The sequence below is a fragment of the Prinia subflava genome, chromosome 11 (genome assembly GCF_021018805.1).
Source record: "Prinia subflava isolate CZ2003 ecotype Zambia chromosome 11, Cam_Psub_1.2, whole genome shotgun sequence".
NCBI classification, from domain to species: Eukaryota; Metazoa; Chordata; class Aves; order Passeriformes; family Cisticolidae; genus Prinia; species Prinia subflava.
The window spans coordinates 25,324,051-25,344,004 of NC_086257.1; the positions used below are offsets into that span (position 1 = coordinate 25,324,051).

General features: G+C 47.0%; 1 protein-coding gene across 15 annotated transcripts in view; it reads right to left on the reverse strand.

The window, feature by feature from the left end:
- Positions 1–19,954, reverse strand: part of TSC22D2 (TSC22 domain family member 2) — a 79,244-nt gene that overhangs the window by 32,478 nt on the left and 26,812 nt on the right. For 7 of the 15 annotated variants that reach the window (XR_010081614.1, XR_010081608.1, XR_010081615.1 and 4 more), the window contains one exon: positions 12,646–13,760. The gene's annotated coding sequence lies outside the window, so the exon portion shown is untranslated. The other 8 variants (XR_010081604.1, XR_010081613.1, XR_010081605.1 and 5 more) reach the window with 7 other exon arrangements.

The following is a 19,954-nucleotide window of genomic DNA, read 5'->3' on the forward strand; positions in this document are numbered from 1 at the left end:
AGATGTTCAGAAATTGACTTCTCTGTTTGATACCCAATAGCTGCAGCCACTTGTAGGTGTTTGGGTTTGGCCATCAATATAAAAATCTGGCTATTATGTATTCAGCACTTATCCAGGTCCTATGTAGTTTACAGTGAGCAAGGGTGTTCAAGATGGAGTCTGATCCTTTGGATATTGCCCAAGGAATAGCATTTAAAGTTATGCTTGACCCATGACAATCTTGAGCAATTCCCACCTTTATGGAAGTTTCTGTATGATATGATATTTGTTTTCTGTAATCCAGGATGTGCCTTTGTCACTATAACTTTGAATTGCACACATATGTATGCCTCTAAAATTGTCTGGTTCTGTCTGATACACATAAGAAATTTTTAAGGATTATATTAATTTTGGTGACATGCACTTATACTTTGGACAAGACTAAGTTTATAAGCCTTGAAGGTGTAAGGTATGGCTTTCATCCTAAATTTAGTTTTATTTTCAATTCTGTTGATAAATTTTCTGTACTGATTTCAAAGTCAAAGGACATGTTAGCTGGATGGCTAAAATTTCTAGAGAAAGGGGGTTGTATGTTTATAAAGATAACAGTAATATTCAAGTGACATTAGTAAGGGTTATAAAAATAATTAAAATAGTTTAGTTTAGGAATTAATACATGACCACACAGAATAACAAGTGAGGAGAAGGAAAATGCAATTCCTCTGTTACGCTGTGCTCTCCCTCGTGGCCCAGCAGGGTTGGACACCAGATTGGATCCATTACTTTACACAGAACACCTCTTCTGCTCCCCAGGTGAGCAGACACCAAATGAGCACGGGCACTGAGATCTTGCAGTCCCTCATAAACACAGTCTGTTTTCCCTAGGGAACATTTATATGTTTTTGGCGGTACATACTGTGAGCCTGGCTGTTTCATGCTGTGGGAAAACCAGTGTGCTTGTTCTCCTCTGCATTCTTACCTGGAGGTTGCTGGTGGCTGTTTGTTCCTTCCAGTTTGTTCTCACAGGCAGTGCAGCAAGCCCTCCATGCCCTCCTCCCAGAGCAGGAACGGTGTCGTCATGCCTGCGGTGACTTTGCAATGTGGAGGAACTGGCACGGGGATAAGATCGTGCTTGTTCTGTTCTCTGACCTGAAGGAATGTAAACTTCCTGACCTCATATATCTGCTGACGTTGGCAGATGCTCTTACTCACACCACCTTGTAGCTCAGCATTATGCTTGCTCCTCACACTGCACAGTGCTGTGCACAAGCTAACAACACGTGGTCTTAGGAGATGCCACCATTCCATTGAGCAGAAAAGCAAATTCCTCAGGTAGGCTGACTGAGGTGGGACATGGCCCCAAGGTGGCCCAGAGCCCCTCATTCCCTGGGCAGGCCCATGGGAAGGGACCTGGCTGCTGTGTTTGTTTCTGCAGACAATGCCTCAGAGGCTACAGTGTGATGGACAGCAGAGCCTCCAAGCCCAGCAGCTGAGTCCAGGTGAGCTGTGGGGAAATCCTCTTGAACACCTGAGGCTCCGGACACTTCCACAGCTGTCTCCCTGCAGGCGTGGGAGCCCACATGGAAAGTGCCTCATTAATTCCCTTTGGAACATGTTCATTACTGGTGTGACTTCCACATGGAAGTCTGCTGTCAGCAAACCTCACAGGTGTACAAACCCATGTGCTGTCTTACCTGAAACCTGTCTTCTCCATGTTCTGTTGCAGCTCAGGTTGACCCCAGAGGCAAATCTGTGACATTCCAGTTGAACACGGTTCCACATGAAGGTGACATAACCCTCTGTTCCACTGAGGCAGAGAAGAGTTTTCTGAATAAGATTCACCTCTGAGCAATGCGTGGAGGGAACAGATTGTCCCATACAAAACTGCATACAGATTGTCCCATACAAAACCGTCAAGGAATTGAGAAGTTGGCACTAACCTCTTATCATATATCCTCCTTATCAAATGTCCTTTGATTTCAGAAGCTGTAGCAATATGGTTCATGATTCACATCTGTGGTAGGTAGTAGTAGCAAGAAGAAGCAAATAACTGTTACTGCATTTGACATTTTAAGTGCTTTTTAGCAATGCTACTGTCCAGAAAAAACAACATTACTTTGAAAGCCACTGTGGAAATTCACAAACTATAATACAGCCAGAGGCAATTATAAACATGTAAAACAAACAAAGGTGGTGGTTTCTAAACATGAATCTAAGGGTTGACCACTGGCTCTGCATCATATGCATTCCAGAGAGCCCATAGAAGTGCTATAAAGAGTAAATTTGTATATATAGCAAAATTTTAAATATAGGTCATAGTTACATGCAAAACTAACACTTCTCCTTTAAGGATGACTGGCTGAGAGCCATATCTTCCCAGAAGCAGTTACCAACTCCAGTGAGGACAGCTGTGGGAGCAGAGGGACCTGAAGTCAGGGCCAATTTTTATTTGCTTATTCTAGCAAAGAACCTTCTTAGAAAAGTAAGAAAAAGCTCTTTATTCCTGCAAAACTTGTGGCATTATCCCCTGTAACCTTCCTGAGGGTGGGGAGCCACTGCCAGAACCTTTGCACTGCTTCCCTCTGAGGAGTCATCACAAACCCTGGCATTTCTCAATGCAGAACCAAGTTACACCAACACCGCCACTTCAAAATGCAAAGGGTTATTGCTGCAGGAATAAATCCTCTTTCTTAGAAAGAGAGGCATAGAATGGAGCAGGGAAACGAAAGATTTAGTCTTGTTCCTGCTGCAAATGCTTGAAATGCATAAGACTGAATTATCTAGGGAGCATGACAAGGGTCTGACAAAACCTGGCAGTTTTAATTAACGGCCTCTATTCAGCTGTCAGAACCCAGTGGGTCTGCTGACAAGACAGAATGATGACATCCTGTGTAGATGCCTTTAAAGCAGTAAAATATACATTTAAAAACTTACACTTAGGCATGTGCACAAAACTTGAAGTCTTTCACAGGTGCTCAGACTTGTATCTCAATTACAGATTCCCTTCAGTAAAGCATGCAATTTAAATCCCTAAACCAAGTCAAATATGACACAAAAATGATTAATTATTGAACAAAAAATTATCATCATGACCATCTGTGGATAAAAAGAAGAGAAAAGTTTCACCACTGCAAATACAAAATTCACAGCTGTAAGACCTAGAGTGAGCTTGGAGCTTTTTTAATCAGCCACAAGAATAATGGATTTTGGAATCACTGCAATGACTTAACATGGCTTTGGGTGCTAGTGTTTTGTTTTACAGTGACAGAGACTTCTGCAGGAGAAAAATGTGGAATCCCAGCCTAAGATCTCCCATTGCAGAGGTAATGTCTTTAATCTCATATTAAAGGCACCAGGCCTGGCCAGCTGCTCGGGAATGCTGCCGAAATGTAGCAGCGAGAGCAAGAGCACCTTTCACTGCAGGTGCCAACAGGGATCACTGCTGGGGCTCTCCAAGGGGGAGCTCAGCGCTCCCTTTGGTAAGGAAGGGAGGTGAGGTACATGCATGGCACGTACAGGGCAGTGATTCTGGCTGACCAGGCTAAGCCCCGCGGGGCACGGCTGTGCCAGAGGTACCAGGTGAGCTGCCCTGGATGTGTTCCTCTCCGTGGTGCAGTGGGGGCACCTGAGAGCAGCAGCTCTGACCTCTCTGTACCCCCACGGCATCCTCACTGCAGCTGCCTTCTTGCTTTGGAGGAGGTTCTTGTTCAGAGAAGCTTCTCTGAAAGATCTTTTCTTTGTAGGAGAAAATAAATGTATTCAGGCCAGCCTGGGGACTCCTCATTTTAGAAGCCTTAGAGTCTTTGGAAACAGCCTTCCCCCATGTTCTGCAGACTGTGGATGAGAGTTTATGTGTGCCTCTGACGATACAGGGAGAGATGTGCACTAACAGCCCTGCAGGGAAACACAGCAGAGAGCACTTCCAGCAGTGGGCTGAGGCCCCAAGCTGGGCATTCCCTCCCTGCTGGGGAGGGCTCCACGGCTTGCTCAGGGACAGGAACCACGCCTGACTTGCACCACAGCTGAGTACATAGCCAATGGGAAAAGCACTCCTGGCAGCAAGGAGAGAGTAAGAAAGTGAAAAGTGACAGAAATAGGCCTTCAGGTTAGCACTTGTCTCCATATCACCCCTGAGAGTGAATTCGTATGCCCTCAGCAGATCCATTCGTGAGATCCTCGGGGTAAACTGCATTTCCCTGTGCACACACTGGCCCTGTGCGAGCACTTCTTGTGCAGCTGCTGGCAGATTTTGGAGGCTCTGAACCTATGATCAAAAATAGGTGGGTCTGGTTTCCCTAGTCATCGTGTTCAGTGTTTCACATGCCATGATGATGAAGCACTGTAAATCATGAGTCTGCTCGCATTCATTGATAAACCAGTCATGCAAAAGGTTCCTTGGAGTAGGAATTCAGCAGAAGGCATTTCACATCTGTCAGAAATAATTCAAGGGTGTGGAATGACTAATTGGGAACGGCATGAATAATCAAGACTTCATTTTCAGCAAGACAAAGCCATGAACTTTTGTCTGGCACATCAGTAGGGAATATGTTCCCTTTGTTAAGGCCCATGTTTTGGGGACTGATGCTAGCAAAAATACCAAAAGAAGGGATTTTTGTCATAATCACACTTTAAAAGTGCAGCTCATAAGTCTAGTTAAAGGACAGAGCTATTTGAGAAGCAGTCAATGCGATGTAAACCTTCAAAATAAAGGATTAAAAAAAATAAGGACATAAAATTTGAGAGTAGAATAAAAACATGGACAATGAAATCAGCCTAAGCCAAGTTTCTAATATTAAGCAATGACTCAGATCTTTCCCTTGGTCAGTCTAGAAATTTGCCAGCCACTACTGGTTTCCACTTATGTGGAAAAGAGGAGATGGGTTTCTTTTTATTTTTTTTTCCTGGACTGCAGAGCAAGCAACAATAGGAGTTGTGCTGGTCTGAGGTTTTGATTTGCTGTGCTGTGTAAGAACAACCATGAGAAAGGGGGAGATGGGATCATTTTCCATCTGGCCTGTGCCAGCAAAGTCCAGGCACCCTGGAGGTCAGGTGCTGTGGCCCTCAGCTTGTTCCAGCAGAGCTCCCAGGTACTGCATCCCTGCCACAGAGCTGACTGTCCCAACAGCTCTGAGAGCTGTAAATACTGGGAGCACTCAGGGACTGGAGACTTGGCAAATGACATAGAGGGCAGGAAAAGCTTCACAGGCTGAGCACAGGCTGGGAGAAAGCTTGTCAACTCTGGTCACAGGTTATAGAACAGACAAAAGCATGTCAAACAATGGACATTGCAGGATTTCTGTGTGTACTGAGGTCCAGAGATTGTCACTACAGATAAGGTATTTCCAGTACCTTTTTTCTTTATACAAATCGTAAAATACTTCCCAAAAGTACTGCTTAGGTGACAGGATCTTTTCTTTCAAGGATAGGGTGAAATTCATCATGACCACAACTTGCCAGCACTACACATAACTTGATCCCGTGTGAATCACACGGTGAGTGAGAGCTGCGAGGGCTGAGTGCATGAACAAAGCATGTCTTGGAGCAGGGGGAGGAATGCAGAGGCGTGTGCTGGAAGGTGTGGCAGGTATGTGTGAGCTGTTAATGACCATGCTGAAGAAATCCTGGTGATGCAGAGGTGAAGAAGTCCAAGAACTGGAGGTGTTCAGAACTCATGCTGTAGGATCAGCTGAAGGATGGATCTGCATCCATAGCAGCTGTTGCAGGTTCCTGGCATGGAAATGCTGTTCAATAGCAGCACTTCTGAATCTCACACACTAGCAGCAGGTACGGGCCTGCACTGGTATTATCTTCATTTTCAAAGAATTTATCATGCTTTTCAGAGTCATCCTATCTTTCATTTGAGACTTCACTGGATAGGGCACTCCATGGCTACTACCACTGTCCTCTGAACCAGCCTCTCTGAGGGTGACCTCCTCCACTCACAAGTGAGGAAAGGCAGAAAAATTATAGTTTAATGGATGGAACTCTGGATGGAGCATGGATAAACCCAAGAAGTTTAATAGATGAAAAGTGGCAAAACCACTGACTAGCATTTGTAAAGGTGAAATGCGAAAAGCTTAAATTCTGAAACTTGAAAAGTATGGAGTCCGTCTAGTTGTGAGTCAAAACTGTGGCAGGATCTGACCTGCCTGCTCAGCCCTGCAACTGAGGTTCTCTTTCTCCATGTTATGGGCTTCAGCTGTAGCACAGCAAAGGGACCTGCACCCTCCTGACCTCTCCTGTTCCTCTCAGAACATTTCTTCCATTCTTCCTCCCAGACTGATGAAGTGCAAGTTCAAGCTAAAGACATGTAGTGACTACAGCCCATTCCCAATGAACACTGCTCTGCCTTGCTGCAAAGAGTGGCCCTGAATTATGGTTGGGCAACATTCACCAAAACTGATTCACCCAGAAAGTTTGGTGCCATTCGCCTTATTTACTCCATGGGCTTTCTCAACCCCCTTGAGGTCCCACGCCACTGGGGAGGGCTGTAACACCCCTGAAACAAGGTATGCCTTGCTGGGGAAGTGACCTGTAGGCATAAGTGATCTTTCCTAACACCTGGCAGTTGTCCCATCCAGCCTTCACATGCATCTCCTTCAGCCAAAGGAAGGATGGGATCAGGCTGCTGAGCGAACTGCACGGTCCTGGCCCTGTGTCCAACCAGCACTACGTGACCAGCCATGCCACCAACAAACATTCCCAGGAATTCCAGGCAGGAAACATGCCATGTCCATCTCACCTTGATTTTTGATATCTTTCCACACTTGGCAAGGTGATTGTTTGGCTTTTTAGATTTTTCTGTGTGGTAACTGATGTTTACTACCAGGCAGAGGTCTTGTTTCCTTTAGAGCAGCAGCCTCAGCTCCTGGAAGCAGGGAGCTTCAGTGGCTCTACTGGGCATCTACTTACCTCAGGCCTTATTCTTTCACCTGTCTTGTCACCAGCCTGTGTCTGCTGGTGCTGAGGGACTGAACACATGATGCCAACAGCCCTCCCCTCTGGGGAGGTGCAAAGGAAGCACCAGACGTTGATTTCTAGTTGTCTCTGTTTGCATTTTGTACTGGAAATTCACTGATAGGCATTCATGCATGAAATGCAGTGATTGTGTTTGGAAGGTGTCCAGAAAACCCTGACATTCTGGGGTGACTTATCTTTCTGTGGTTTGTCTAGCAGAGAGGCAATGTGGTTCAATGAAATTTTTCTCCCTATAGCCTGAGGTGACGCTAGTTGCTTCAAGTCATAAGCAGCGAGATCTCAGGGCTGTGAAGCCCTCCAAGCCAGGAGTGGCACCTGAGTAATAAAGAAAGATACTGGGTTTGTTTCTGACCCATTTCCATGCCATAGGACATTATAATGTTGTGCTGTTAAGTTGTGCTGAAGCTAGGCATGGTGGCATGAGGCAGCTGGGTGCTCACTGCAGGAGGAGGAGGCTGGTGGGGCAGGGGCAGCTTGGGGCCCATCACCAGGCTTGGCCTTATCTCAGCTGTCACTGTGAACTCTTCAACCCCTGTGCTGAAGGGCTGAACATGTTCAACAGCTTCACATTTGTCCTCTCTTTCACTGACTTCCAAAAATTCTGACTGCTAAGGGCCACAGCGGGCTCTCTCCATCCCTGGGCAGCTCCGGACCAGGAGCAGGTGCCCTCTGTCCCCCGGGAGCCCCGGGCCAGCTGTGCAGGCAGTGCTGGCACAGGTGGGGTCGGTGCTGGTGCAGGTGGGATCAGCTGCAGGACTCAGCAGACACTGAGTGTGTTTGCCCAAGGATTAAGCAAGGTAAGCCTCTGAGCTTGTCCATCCCCCATTCAGGGGCCCCAGTCCCTTTACCCTTCTGTCCACGGGGTATTTAAAGGCTGGTATTTAAAGGCCCTGGTCCCCTGGGGAGGACACCTCAGGCTGGCAGGACGTGCTGTGGCCACACTCCCCCCGCCGAGCCCCGGGCCATGCTGCTTTGGGCAGGCCCAGTGCTGGCGTCTGGTGTCTGCTTGGCTTTACTTTGAGGTATTTAAACTTAGCAAAGGGCCTTTTTTTTGGATCCATATGCATAGATCAGGTGGTCACCAGTGTCAATATGTTTATTCACAGATCCTAGCTGCTTTCAGGGACCAGCCTTCTCTAAACATAATTAGGGCTATTTAAGTAGTTGCTCACAATTACCTTCGGTTCACACAAAACACCATGAATTCCCTCACTGAGCAAAAACTCCAGGTGGCACGAGGGTGAAAAGCAACAAGGATTTTGCTGTTGAGTGCCTCAGATATTTTTATGATCCTACTGTAAATGGATGTTTACTTCTGAAGAGCTGCCCACTATGTCAACTCTGCCATTATGTCAGTTTTCAGACCAGCAGCTTTACCGGGCACTTGGACAGCAGTTCCCACCTGTCAGCCTCCCCTGCCCTGGCTCATAGTAATTAGGCTGGAGGTATATGCAGCAAAGCCTGATTTGGGCTGGATGGAAATAGAAGCTTTTCAGCTTTTGTCCTTTTGCCTGCTCTAAAAAATTTGATTTCTGGGATTCCAACAAGGCCATCATACTAAGTGTGTCTGTGTGAGTGTTGGTGAGCAGAGCTTGGCCCCACACCTGGCCCCAGCAGGCACTGAACTTTCGGGTTATCTGGAACATGAGTCTCATTTTCAGCACTGCACAATTTTCTCCACACTGATGTTATCTTTGCCATCGGCTATTGGCACGCAGCAGCTCACATATGCCATTAGCAGGTGGCAGAAGACATAAATGGAATTTCCTCTCAGAACATTTCTTCCATTCTTCCTCCCAGACTGATGAAGTGCAAGTTCAAGCTAAAGACATGTAGTGACTACAGCCCGTTCCCAAACAGGGCCATGCAGAGCTAAAAGCAGGCTCCAGGAGAAATTCTCACATCTTTCAGTCTTTCTGCCATGGTTAGTTTGTCAGCACGCTGCCCTTAGAACACGGGGAGTGCAGTTGTGTGTGGCTGCACTCCTGGCACCCTCGTGGCAGCTCCTCAGCTCCTTTGGGATCAGCCGGCAGGGCGTGGGCGCAGTCCCTGTGGGAAGCTGAGGCACCTGCCCATGGTCTCAGCATGCTGCTGGCAGCTTGGCAGAGCTCTGGGCCCTGGGGGTGAACACAGAAGCTTAAAGGCTCAGGCAAACAAATTGCCAGAAGAGGCATGAATTCAGGAACACAACATGTGCATGCTGTGTGGCCTCCAAAAGGAGGAGGCAGGAGCCTGAGGAGCTCTGCATCATCCCACATTTCTGCTGCTGAGAGCTCAAGCTGACCCGCCATCCAGCAGAGCCACAGTCAGAAGAGCCTGAAAGCTGCTGCTGGAACCATGTGCACTCCTGACTCACCATTCACTTTTGGATCTGTATGTCTTATACAGGAAAATAAATGGATTTTTGAAAAGTCGTATTCAGTTTTTTTTTTATTTTTAATACGATTTTTTTCTGTCTCCCTCAACTGCAGCAAATCCGCTCAAAGTCACTCCTGAACTTGATGGAAAAGAAACATAATAAAGACCATGGCTCAGGAACCCCTTGGTCTCCAGACCTGACATGAGCATTTATTTTTCCTCTATTTTCTTTTGTCCCCAAAGGACAATTTTATTCGAGGTTCATGAGCTCATACTGAAAAACAATAGAACATTTCCAAAGTCACAAAATTCTGTGGAATCACAAGTCTAATGTTTTGGATCCAAAGGTAAACTTTGGTGTTTTTTCCCCACAAAGATACTTAGATACTTGACCAAATGAAAAGTATTTCAGTGCTACAACTGCCACATTGATGGTCTTGGCTGTCTGACCTGTCTCAAGGACTTTGTTTTGTCAGATAATGCAGATGGGGGAGGGGACTGTCACCTTGCTTTTGTTCATGAAAATCTTTACATTTCAAGTTTATTTAAAATAATTTTCTTCCATACAAATACAGTTTCTATTGCCCAGAGTGCTCTCTCATCATATATGGAAATCCCATTCCCTGGTTTCAAAAAGTCTCTGGGTTTTTGAATGCTGCTGCTTTCCCACGTGGGGGTGGTCTCTGCCCCTCTTCTCCCCGTGTGGCTCAGAGCAGGGGCAGTGAAGAGAACACTGAACTATTGAAGGCTGCTGTGTGCACCTGGGCACAGCTGCCACTGGAAAGGTGCACAGGAGAAGCACTTTTGTGCCAGCCATAGAAATCATTTTCTTAGGAAAGTATTTTGCCTAAAGCCCACCAGACTGCAGCCCCAGATAACTCGCTTCCTTTGGTCCAGGATCAGAGCTGAAACTCTGCAGAGGGAACATGGCCAGCCCCTGGTCTGAGCACTGGTGGCCACGCAGGCAAAAGATCTCTTGTACCAGATGACCCAGGGCAGAAGGAAAGAAAAGGCAGTAAGGAAAATAGGGGTTGTAATAATTTTGTTGTACTGCAAAAAAGAAAAAAGAACTTGTCATCTGGCTAAGAAAGCAAATTCCACTGGATCCTAAATTTCCTACCTATCTTCATAGAATAGCTTCTGTCAAGTGCTGTCAATATCTCAGAATTCTTCCATGTTCCTTTCTTTTAAAGTTCAAAGTCAAAAGGTGACTTTGAGGTGGCTGCATCTATTTGCCCTTTCCTTCCCTTGAAGCAAACAACCAGTAAAATTCCCTGGCGTATTTCTCTCCTTTCTGGAGTTTCTTTCCTCCATTGCCCTCCTCCATAAAATCAGACCCCTTTTCACACATGGGTGAACCTAGAAAATCATTTAGGGTGGGAAGCATGTGAAACACTTCAGTGAACATCAGGTAATTGTATATTAGAGGCCTTTTGAAAGGTCATCTATTTCTGGGTAAATTTTCCAGCTACTTTCTTCATGAACTGAAGCTCTCTGGCACCAAATGAAGAACAGGGTGGCTTTGCACAAGTCTCCAGCTCGCTGGCCCTGTGAATTGCCCACCCCTGATCACTGTGTGATTCCTTTGATGTTTTCTTTCCAAGACGCCCATCTCCACGTGTCACCTGCTTGTGCCATGTTTGTATCACTCACCTGAGTCCTGGGAAGGGCTGAGGTTTTCAAACACACTGCTCATTAGATTCTACACTTTTCAAAAAAAAGGCTGGCTTTTCAGTTGCATCAGGATATGAAAAATAACCTGAAAATCATGAGACACACAAATAGACACACAGACAGACCACTGGAGTGCTGGGGAACCTGCCCGTCCGTGGCTGCCCCTGGTGCGTTTCTCCTGTGACAAGGATTCCACGCTGCAGCTTTACCCTTCTCAGCATCACACATTTGGGTATTATTCCTAACAAACCAATAAACTTCGGGATAATAAATAAGGAACTAAAATATTAATTTAAATGAACTAACAAGTGTTACAGCTACAAGGTGGTCACATAGTCTCAACTTCCATTCAAAACCAGACAAAAACCATCAAACAACATTAAAGAAAATTCATGTTCTTTAGTAATACAATTTCAACTACAGAAGTAAATAAATTTGGTTTATTCTAAGAATGGAAGCACAGAGGGACTTCTCTAGATAAAATTTCTTTTTTAGGACAGATTTAAATTTCCTAAACTGGTCTTGTTTTCTGGAAAACAACCCAGAATGGAGAAGAGAACAATGACACTTAGGCTGTACATTCATTAAAGCAAAGGCTTTTTTTAAACTGCAAACCTGGCAATCAAAGCCCTGATTTGCCCTCCTGGGAATGCAAGACCAGTCAATAACAGTGTGGTCAGCTCCCAGTCCCAGATTCCTAACTGCTGCTCCAGACACTGCCCAGGTTCTGCCAAGTTTGCCTCTGCAGGGTTCTGTTCCTGAGGCTGCATTCCTGGGTTCTGACAAAAGCCACCACACAGCTCCAAACATGGCAGCAACCACGGTCAGACTATGTGCAGAGAGACATGTGAAGAGGCAGGAATAGCTGAAATTTTAATTAAGGAAAACATAAGTGACATATCTATTTGAGAAAGTGATGGTTGTGCAGTGCAAGTGCATCAGTGCCAATCTCCAGAGCCACAGCCAGCAGTGCCTTTACTGCAGGAGAGCAGGAGCCCAGCTCTGCCCCCATGCCTTCTAATTCTATTTACTTGTTATTGCAGTTACTGCTTGGAATGCACTTCACTGTGGAACCAGCAAAGCCCTATGGAAATTTTACATTAAAGAAACATTGATGTGACTCTGTTAAAGAGAGCAAAAAGCATTTTGTGGATTTTTGGATTTGCCCAAGTCCTGTATATTTGTATTTCTTGATACTGCTGCAGAGTATAGGAGATATTAGAGCTGTGCTTTGGCACCAGGCAGTCTGTGCCAAGGTCATGGCCAGCAGCCCCGGAGTGCCCGTCAGCACCTCACTGACCCCGCACTGAACCACACTCTCACTGCCACACAACATTAACTCTGACCTATCCACGAAAATGAACAATTTTCCAATGGCAGAATGGACTCCATTTGGTGACCTTGACAGGCTCCAACCAGGTGAAAGTTGACCCCATTAAGTCTTGTGAGCATGAAGGAAGGCATTGGCCGTTCTTGTGACGTGTAACAGGGCACAATAACACAGCTCTGACCCCACGGCACTGCCAGAAAATCCCTACACGAACACGTCTTAAACCACTCCAGGCTGAGTTTGTCGTAAGTGTCAGATCTCCGCATGTTACTCATTCCAACGCAGACTCTAGGGCTAACCACAGTAGAGAGAAAAACAGCTGAGGACACAAAACACCAGAATAATTTCAAGCATTCACTACTAAAATACTGTATAAATTAAAAATCCTGTCAGCATTTACACTAAAATCAAAAGCATCCCTGATTTTAGGCTTTGTTTTATATTTCATGCTGAGTTCAATAATAAATATTCCATCATAAGAACTTATTTTGAAAGTTCAGCAGTTTTTAACACCCCTCAAAGAGAGTTTAAAATGACTCCCCAAAGCGAGGGGCCTTTCCCAGCAGCCAGAGTGTGCAGAGGGGCTGTGTGGAGCACGGGCTGGCTGTGTGGAGCACGGGCTGGCTGTGTCATCACGGAGCTGCCTGTGACAAGGGGGTCATGGGAGGATGAATCCATGAATAAGCCAAGGTCGAGGTTTGCTGTGCTGGCTGTTCTCACCCACCGAGGGCCCAGCCCAGCATGGATCAGCCACAGCTCCTGTGGCTCTGGCAGAACCTCTCCACCAGCCACACGCAGGGCAAGACTCACCCAGAGGCTTCACGTGGCAACATCCAGCAGGACTGGAGCAGGGATGGCTGCACTGCTGCCCAGGCACCCCCAGAGCCCCTGTACAGGGGCTGCAATCCCACCCCCATACACTGTGGATGGGAGAGCTGTTGAGCTCAGCAGGTCTTGAAGCACTTCATCACCAGTTTTGTGGTTAATTAATTAGTGCTCCCCAGCCCCAGGAAGCAGCAGCACTTCACTTCCAGGTGAGCCACCAAGCTCACACACCACTGTGGGTGGGACATGGCCCTGTGGAACATGGGCACAGCTGCAGATGGGTCATGGGCATGTGCCCATTGCTTCCTCAGTAACTGTACAGACCTTCAGTACCAGAAGTTCTCATCCAGAATGCCAAAGAGCAAATCCCCACACTTTCCTGCAATAGTTAAATTTTTTCTTTATTTATCAGAGCAATATCTTTCAGAAATCAAAAGCCCAGGTCCTTCCTCCCCCACGGCAGAGTTCATGTGATACCAGCAACACCCAGAACCAGTGACTCCTCTGCATCACTCACCCCACACCACAGCCGTGCTCCCGGGGCTGGAGAGTGACTCTCTGGGAGTGTTGTCAGTCAGAAGGGTGAGTGTACCTGTCTTATACATTTGCTGACCCCCTGAAATGAGACATGAAATGAAACTCATTAAACTATTCAAAGCAAGGACTAAAATAAAATTGCTCCAGTGAGAAATACCTGCATTTTAAAGAAATTTTATGGGTATTATCAGATAAAGAGGCTGCTGTCTCTTCCAGAACATGCTGTTGCTGACAAGACCTTAACATGTTAGCTGGTATCACCACTAACACCTGAGACAGCAAACAAGAGCTAATCCTTACACCCTTCTTGTGCTAATGACTGCAGGAGATAACTGGTGTCCCTGGCAAGTGTCCCATTTAATTCAATTAACTCCAGCCAAGCCTGCTGATTGCACTGGCAGTGTCAGAGAAGGCCAGAAGCCAGATCTGGAGTCAGATGGTACAACCAAGGCAGCCTCCACCATCCTCTGTGGCCCAGTCCCCAGCAGCCAATCCCATGGGTAACAACCAGCCTGGCATCCACAGCAGCTTCTACAAAAGGGTGTGGAAAAGCAAAATTTTTTCCTGAAAATGTGCATCTTTTTTTCTGAGAAAACACAGGCAGTTTATTTCATTGTATATGTCACTTATTTGTTCAGAAATGCTGGTTTGTGTGTTGGTTTAAGCAGCAGTTTCAGAGTGTTCCCACCCTCTTCCACAGGTCCAAGCCAGTGGGAAGATCATGTTTCTCCTAACACAAGGCAGATGTCTGCCAGCTGATCTGGGGGCACACAGAGCTGCTGGCCCCTCCAGGGGACCCTGACACTTGCAGAGATTGAGGTGTCTGAGGTATGAACTGAAACATTCTGATAAACATGAAAAATAAACTAACCACGAAAAACTAAGCTGCAAGGAACGCTTGGTATATCCCCTCAGTTGATACAATTTCCAGGTCTGTTTGATAGTAAAAAAAATACTTTCCAAATATTTTCTTTTCCTTTTGAACATTCTTCAGCTGTGAGCTTCAACAGGCAGTGATGTATCTGCCAATGCACATTATTCAGTTACAAAGTTCTGAAATAGAAAGAGATATGCAGAGAAGTTTCCTTGGTGGCACTTTTGAAATGTTAGTCTGGGATAGGAGGTAAAATCCTGAGAAGTCTGTACACTGCCAGCATAAATAGAAAGTGTATTTGAAGACAGAGATTATCCATTCCTTGACAGGGCTGTCATACCTATTCTGTTGTCAGGTCTTAGTAACAATTTTATTTGAAGATCAGTCCAGAACAAATAATGCCCAGAAAAGCTCTTCTTCCGGAAAACAAAGCCTTCAAACCTTCAAAAGGAGCTGTAAGGACTCATATGTGACCATCAGCTTGGATATGTCTCAGAACCAGCATGAGCCAGTGGAGATTTCTGAAGCTTCACTGAGTTTCTTTGTGGAAAATTTGTTACGGCATTCCAGCCATTCTCCAGCCTTTGTGCCTCCTCCAGGATAGCTGAGAGCACAACAGGGAAGCCTAAACAGTTAACATGTCACTGTGTTGCACCTGCAAATCCACTGGAGACCAACAATTCTCTGCAAATAAAGCTCAGCTGCTCTATGTCAGCAACTGGCTTCCAAGTCAGAAAGCCTGTGCTGTGGGCCCACTCATTAACATTAAATACATGTTTAAATAAACTTCTACATCCTATGGACATTCTTCTCTTGCCATGGATCCACTGGATAAAAGTGCTGAGCTCCTGGTGCAGATGTTGGCACTCATCTCCCATTTGTTCCCGTCTATGTGTTTGGTATTTACCAGGAAAGAACCAACCTCCCTGCTGCGCTTCAAACCAACCGTGCCCAGGCGCTCCCAGACAGCCCAGGCTGCTCCGTCAGACACCCCTGTGACCCCAGCTCAAGATCCACGAGGAGTAACAGGGGAGACCAGAGCTGTGCAGAAATACCTGCAAGCAGAAGAACGCCACAAGGTGCAGCCACAGCTGCAATTCCCACCCCTGGCAGTGCTGACGAATCCTGGGCAGGCTGACCTCAGTGCTGCTGCAGGGGTGCATGGAGCACAGCACTCCTGTCCAGGAGAGCACATGGCTGCACTCAGACCACGCCAGCAGAAGTGGACAGGGCTGACCATCCTTCCTAGTGTCTTCCAGAAAGCTGCAGGTGGAACTGCCTAAGGAACACTCCAGTCCTTCCCTGCTGCTTACAGATACGGGGTGCATGTCTATGGCACCCTGCAATTAGCAGCCTCCTCCCTTCAGATCTGTGAGTGAGTGAGCCCCAACAGGACTGTGTCGAGCCTTATCTTTTGCCAGGTGGGGTGTCAGCCAAGGGAAAATTGTGCTTCACGAGGGCTGGTGCCCACGTGAGCCATGTGTATGTGGCACCAGTGAGACAATAAAAAAAATTGTATAAAAACCCCAGGGCCTTTCAAAGCATTTCCAAATGCTGCCCCAATTTCCCTGCTGGGTTCTGGGAAGCCACCACCTACACAAAGCAGCTGTGGAGACACATCTAAAACTGCCTCACCTGTGGTACAGAAAGAGCTGACAATAGCACTAGCATGAAGCTAAAATTAGAGGCTAATTGGGTTTTGCAGTCACTGAAATTGATGACAGCTCAGCAATTAACATCTCTGAATTTTCTTGACTAAAATAAACCTAAAATCTGCTCCCATTCATGCTTCTCCCTGCTCCATGAGCAAGCACTGCAGCAGCCTGGCACACTTTGCACACAGGGGAGCTCTGGCACCTCTGCCAGGGCTTGTGGGGTTCCCAGCAGTTACTGGGGCAGGCATAGTTCTGGGAAGAGATTGTGTATCTGCACATCAGCATCATTTCACAGAAAGGGGATGTGATGTTCAGTGCCAGGGCATGGGAACCATCAGCAGTGTGTGATCACACAAGATGCCATTGTCAGAAGCCGTGAGAGGCAGCGGCGGTGTCACCCTCCGTGCAGGCGTGGCAGTGATGCCAGGCCAGTGCTGCTGCTGCAAGCAAAAGAGGGAGGTACCAACATTAAAAAGTGAGGGACTAAAACCATCTGCTCAGAGTGTCAGAGTGGGACACAGGCACAGCCTCCATCAGTACTTCTTGTAAGTGAATCAGAACATCTTCTGGAGGAGATTGCCCTCATAAGAAGGGCAATAACACCTACCAAAAGGCACATGAACCTTTCCCTGGACCTCCCTGGGGTGCACCACACATTTGGGGCACAGAAAACCACACTCTATTTAACTGCACATGTTATTTTCAAGTTGAGTGGGTTGTTCTCCAAGATCTGTAATGAGAGATCAAATGCACTGCCATTACAGCTGCAAGCAGCAATTGCTCTGCCCCTGCCTCAGACAGTGTGCTGTAGACTTGCTGTGCAGGACATGGCCACCTGCAGCCTCTTTCAGGCTTTCTGTGCATGTGTGCTGTGTGTGCCCATCTGGCTGTGGTACGCTCACCTGCCCTGCGTTCACCTGCAATTTGTGCAAGAGTTTTATGGTCTCGTTTTTAGTTCGTTGTTCTGTACAATGTTTGGAGTTATTGATATAAAAGCATCTTATAGTGGTACATTTGGAAAAGCCATGGCATGCTTCTGCCTCCACACACAGGTGAAGCCTCTGACTGCTGACTGGTCTGAGCTTCCAAAGCCAGCCCTTCTTCTGTCCCTTCCTTCAGCACCTGGCTTGATTTTGCTGTGGCTGGCAATTTTATCTGCACTCTCTGGTCCAGATGTTGCCTGTGGCTCTTCATGAGAATTTCCCGGTTCTGCAGTGACCCATGAGGGAAGGAAGGGGCATGGCACAAGGCCTGTACCTCACCTCAGCTGTGATGAAGACTAGGTCATGGCTGGGCCCCCCTGCTGCTGCTGCTTGCAGACTCGCTGCCATCACCACACAGCTCATTGCAGTCGCTGCACTCTTCTCCTCCCTTCTTCCTACACTTGCTGCAGACACAAAATGTTCCCAGGCTCCCACAGCCATGCCTGGGGCATGCCAATTCCATATGCTGCTGTCCCTTTCACACATATTTCCAAAGGGCAAAAAATTCACTCCTTGGAGATCCACTTCTCTGTGCACAATTCATCAGGTAGAAAGATCAAACATGGCCAAGATGGCCACAAAAACGTGTCATTGTTTAGAAAGGCTTCACTTGACACCAAAGATATCAAGTGTATTATTTTCAGGTAAAGTAATATAAGCAGTTCTATTTTCCGTGTAATGTGCCTAACTTTTTCTTAAGTAAATCACTTTTAAAGCTTTTGGTATGCCAGGAAGAAAAATGTCTGCATGTGTATTATACATATTATACTACAGATATTATAAACATCTGCATTATACTACAGACATCCAGTCCTTCCACCATTTATATCAGTGTTTCAGGCTACAGTCAGAGCACTCTTGGCTTTATTCTAGAGCTCACCCCCACAGATTACGAGCGAACGAGTTTCTGCGTTAGGAGTCCACAGCTCACGGCTGTCCTTGGCTGTCCCAGGCAGTTAACCCTGTTGGAGACGTGTGCTCCAGGCTGGCCCCTGAGGGTCTGTGATGTTCCGTGGGCCCAGGGGTGCAGGGGCTGGAGCCCCTCTCTGTGGCCCTGGGGCCATGGGCCTCACGCCCCACTCTGAGGATGCCATCGGGCTCTGTCCCCAGGAGCATCGTCACGGGAACCGAGGCTTCACTTACAGCTGGCTGCAAAATATAGACTGTGAACAGCATGGATTTTAAGTGCCAGATCTTTTCTTGATTGATGCTCCCAGCTGATGGTAAGTTCGTATTTCAAGGTAACATCACATTCATCGGTGTCACACACAATTGCTGCCTTAAGAATCAACAAAGTCTTTCCCTTCATTAAGTCTCACCTGAAGAATCCCCACATGCAGGAATATGTCCAACGGCTCTCTGGCATGCCAAGGTACAAGCAGCATAAAGACCCATGTGCTGGGTGAAAACTCAGACCTGGGGCTGGAAATGTCCTCCTGAGCAGCAGTAATTGCAGCTCATGTCACAACATTCCCGATAACAACAGCTGATAATGTTTCAAAATAACTGAACAGTATAGCCAAAGCTGAACTCTGGTACTCATCACTGCAGCAGCCTCATGGGGCTCATTCCCCTCCCTGTCCCCTGATGTGAATTATCCTCCCAAATTTTCTACCAACAATATGCACATCTTTTTAAAGGCAAAGTGGAAATCCCTGCAAGCATTTCTGGTGCTGCTTCCAGTCAGAAATAACAGTAATCTGATCCACAAGTGAATTGTATTTCTGTTGCTGAATTCCTTTGTACAAGTATTTTTGCTTTGAAAGAGTTTGGCAGCAGTGAGGCACAGGCTAATTTTACTTATAAGGTGTGAATCAAAGCAGATCTGCAAGTTTCTGAGTCACAGAAAGGAAGCGTCTGTGGCCTTTCACCACTTCTGTCAAGAGAAAATGTCACGGTTCAGCTCTTTAGATGCAACTTCAGACCGCTCACTGTACCCTCCAGATCCCCATCTCCCACCACCCTCACGCTCTCCCCAGGCAACCAGGACAATTCCAGTTTTCTCTTGGGACCCAGGGAACCCCCAGCCTTACTCAAACCTGCTGCTGTTAATGGGATGCATCACCACGGGCTGCCATGTGAGAGAGCTGAATAAATTACTAATTTGGCAGAATCCAGCCGACACTTTGTGGGAAAAAAGGATGACCAAGGAAAGGACGAGCTACTTCCCACATCACACAGCACTGAAATCCCCAGGAAGCTGAGGGCCTAAGCTGCAAACACTGCTGCTGCAGCAGCAAACTTCCAGGGTCTGCACCGTGCCTACAGCCTGACTCTGCTGCCACACAAACAAGGCACTACAATCAACCAGCTCCTGTGCCCCCATGCTGCCAGGAGAGCTCCCACCCGAGGCCAGGCTGTCCTGAGTGTGGGGACAGCTCTGCTGCACTGGCTGTGGTAGCTCCAAGGAGAGCATACAGGTGTTCAGCTATGCTTCCTCCAGTCCCAAAGATTTTGTGCCCTCTGAGATGCTGTCGAGGCCACGTTTAGCCAGCAGCTCCACCACCAGGGTCACAGGCTAAATCCAAACACGGGCGTTGGTTCTGCCCAAGGGATGAGGTGGGACAGCCTGTGCCCACCATACCTGGCAGCATGGCCTCCCGGTGTGCTCCCAGGCTGATGTGTGCAAGTGCTCCTCTCACTTTTTGATCTCTATATCTGCTGTCCATGACCTGATCCCCTACAGGGATATGCCAAGGACTGACACGTTACAGCATGTCATTCCACTGTCACCACCTGCTGCTCTCCAACCCCAACAGAT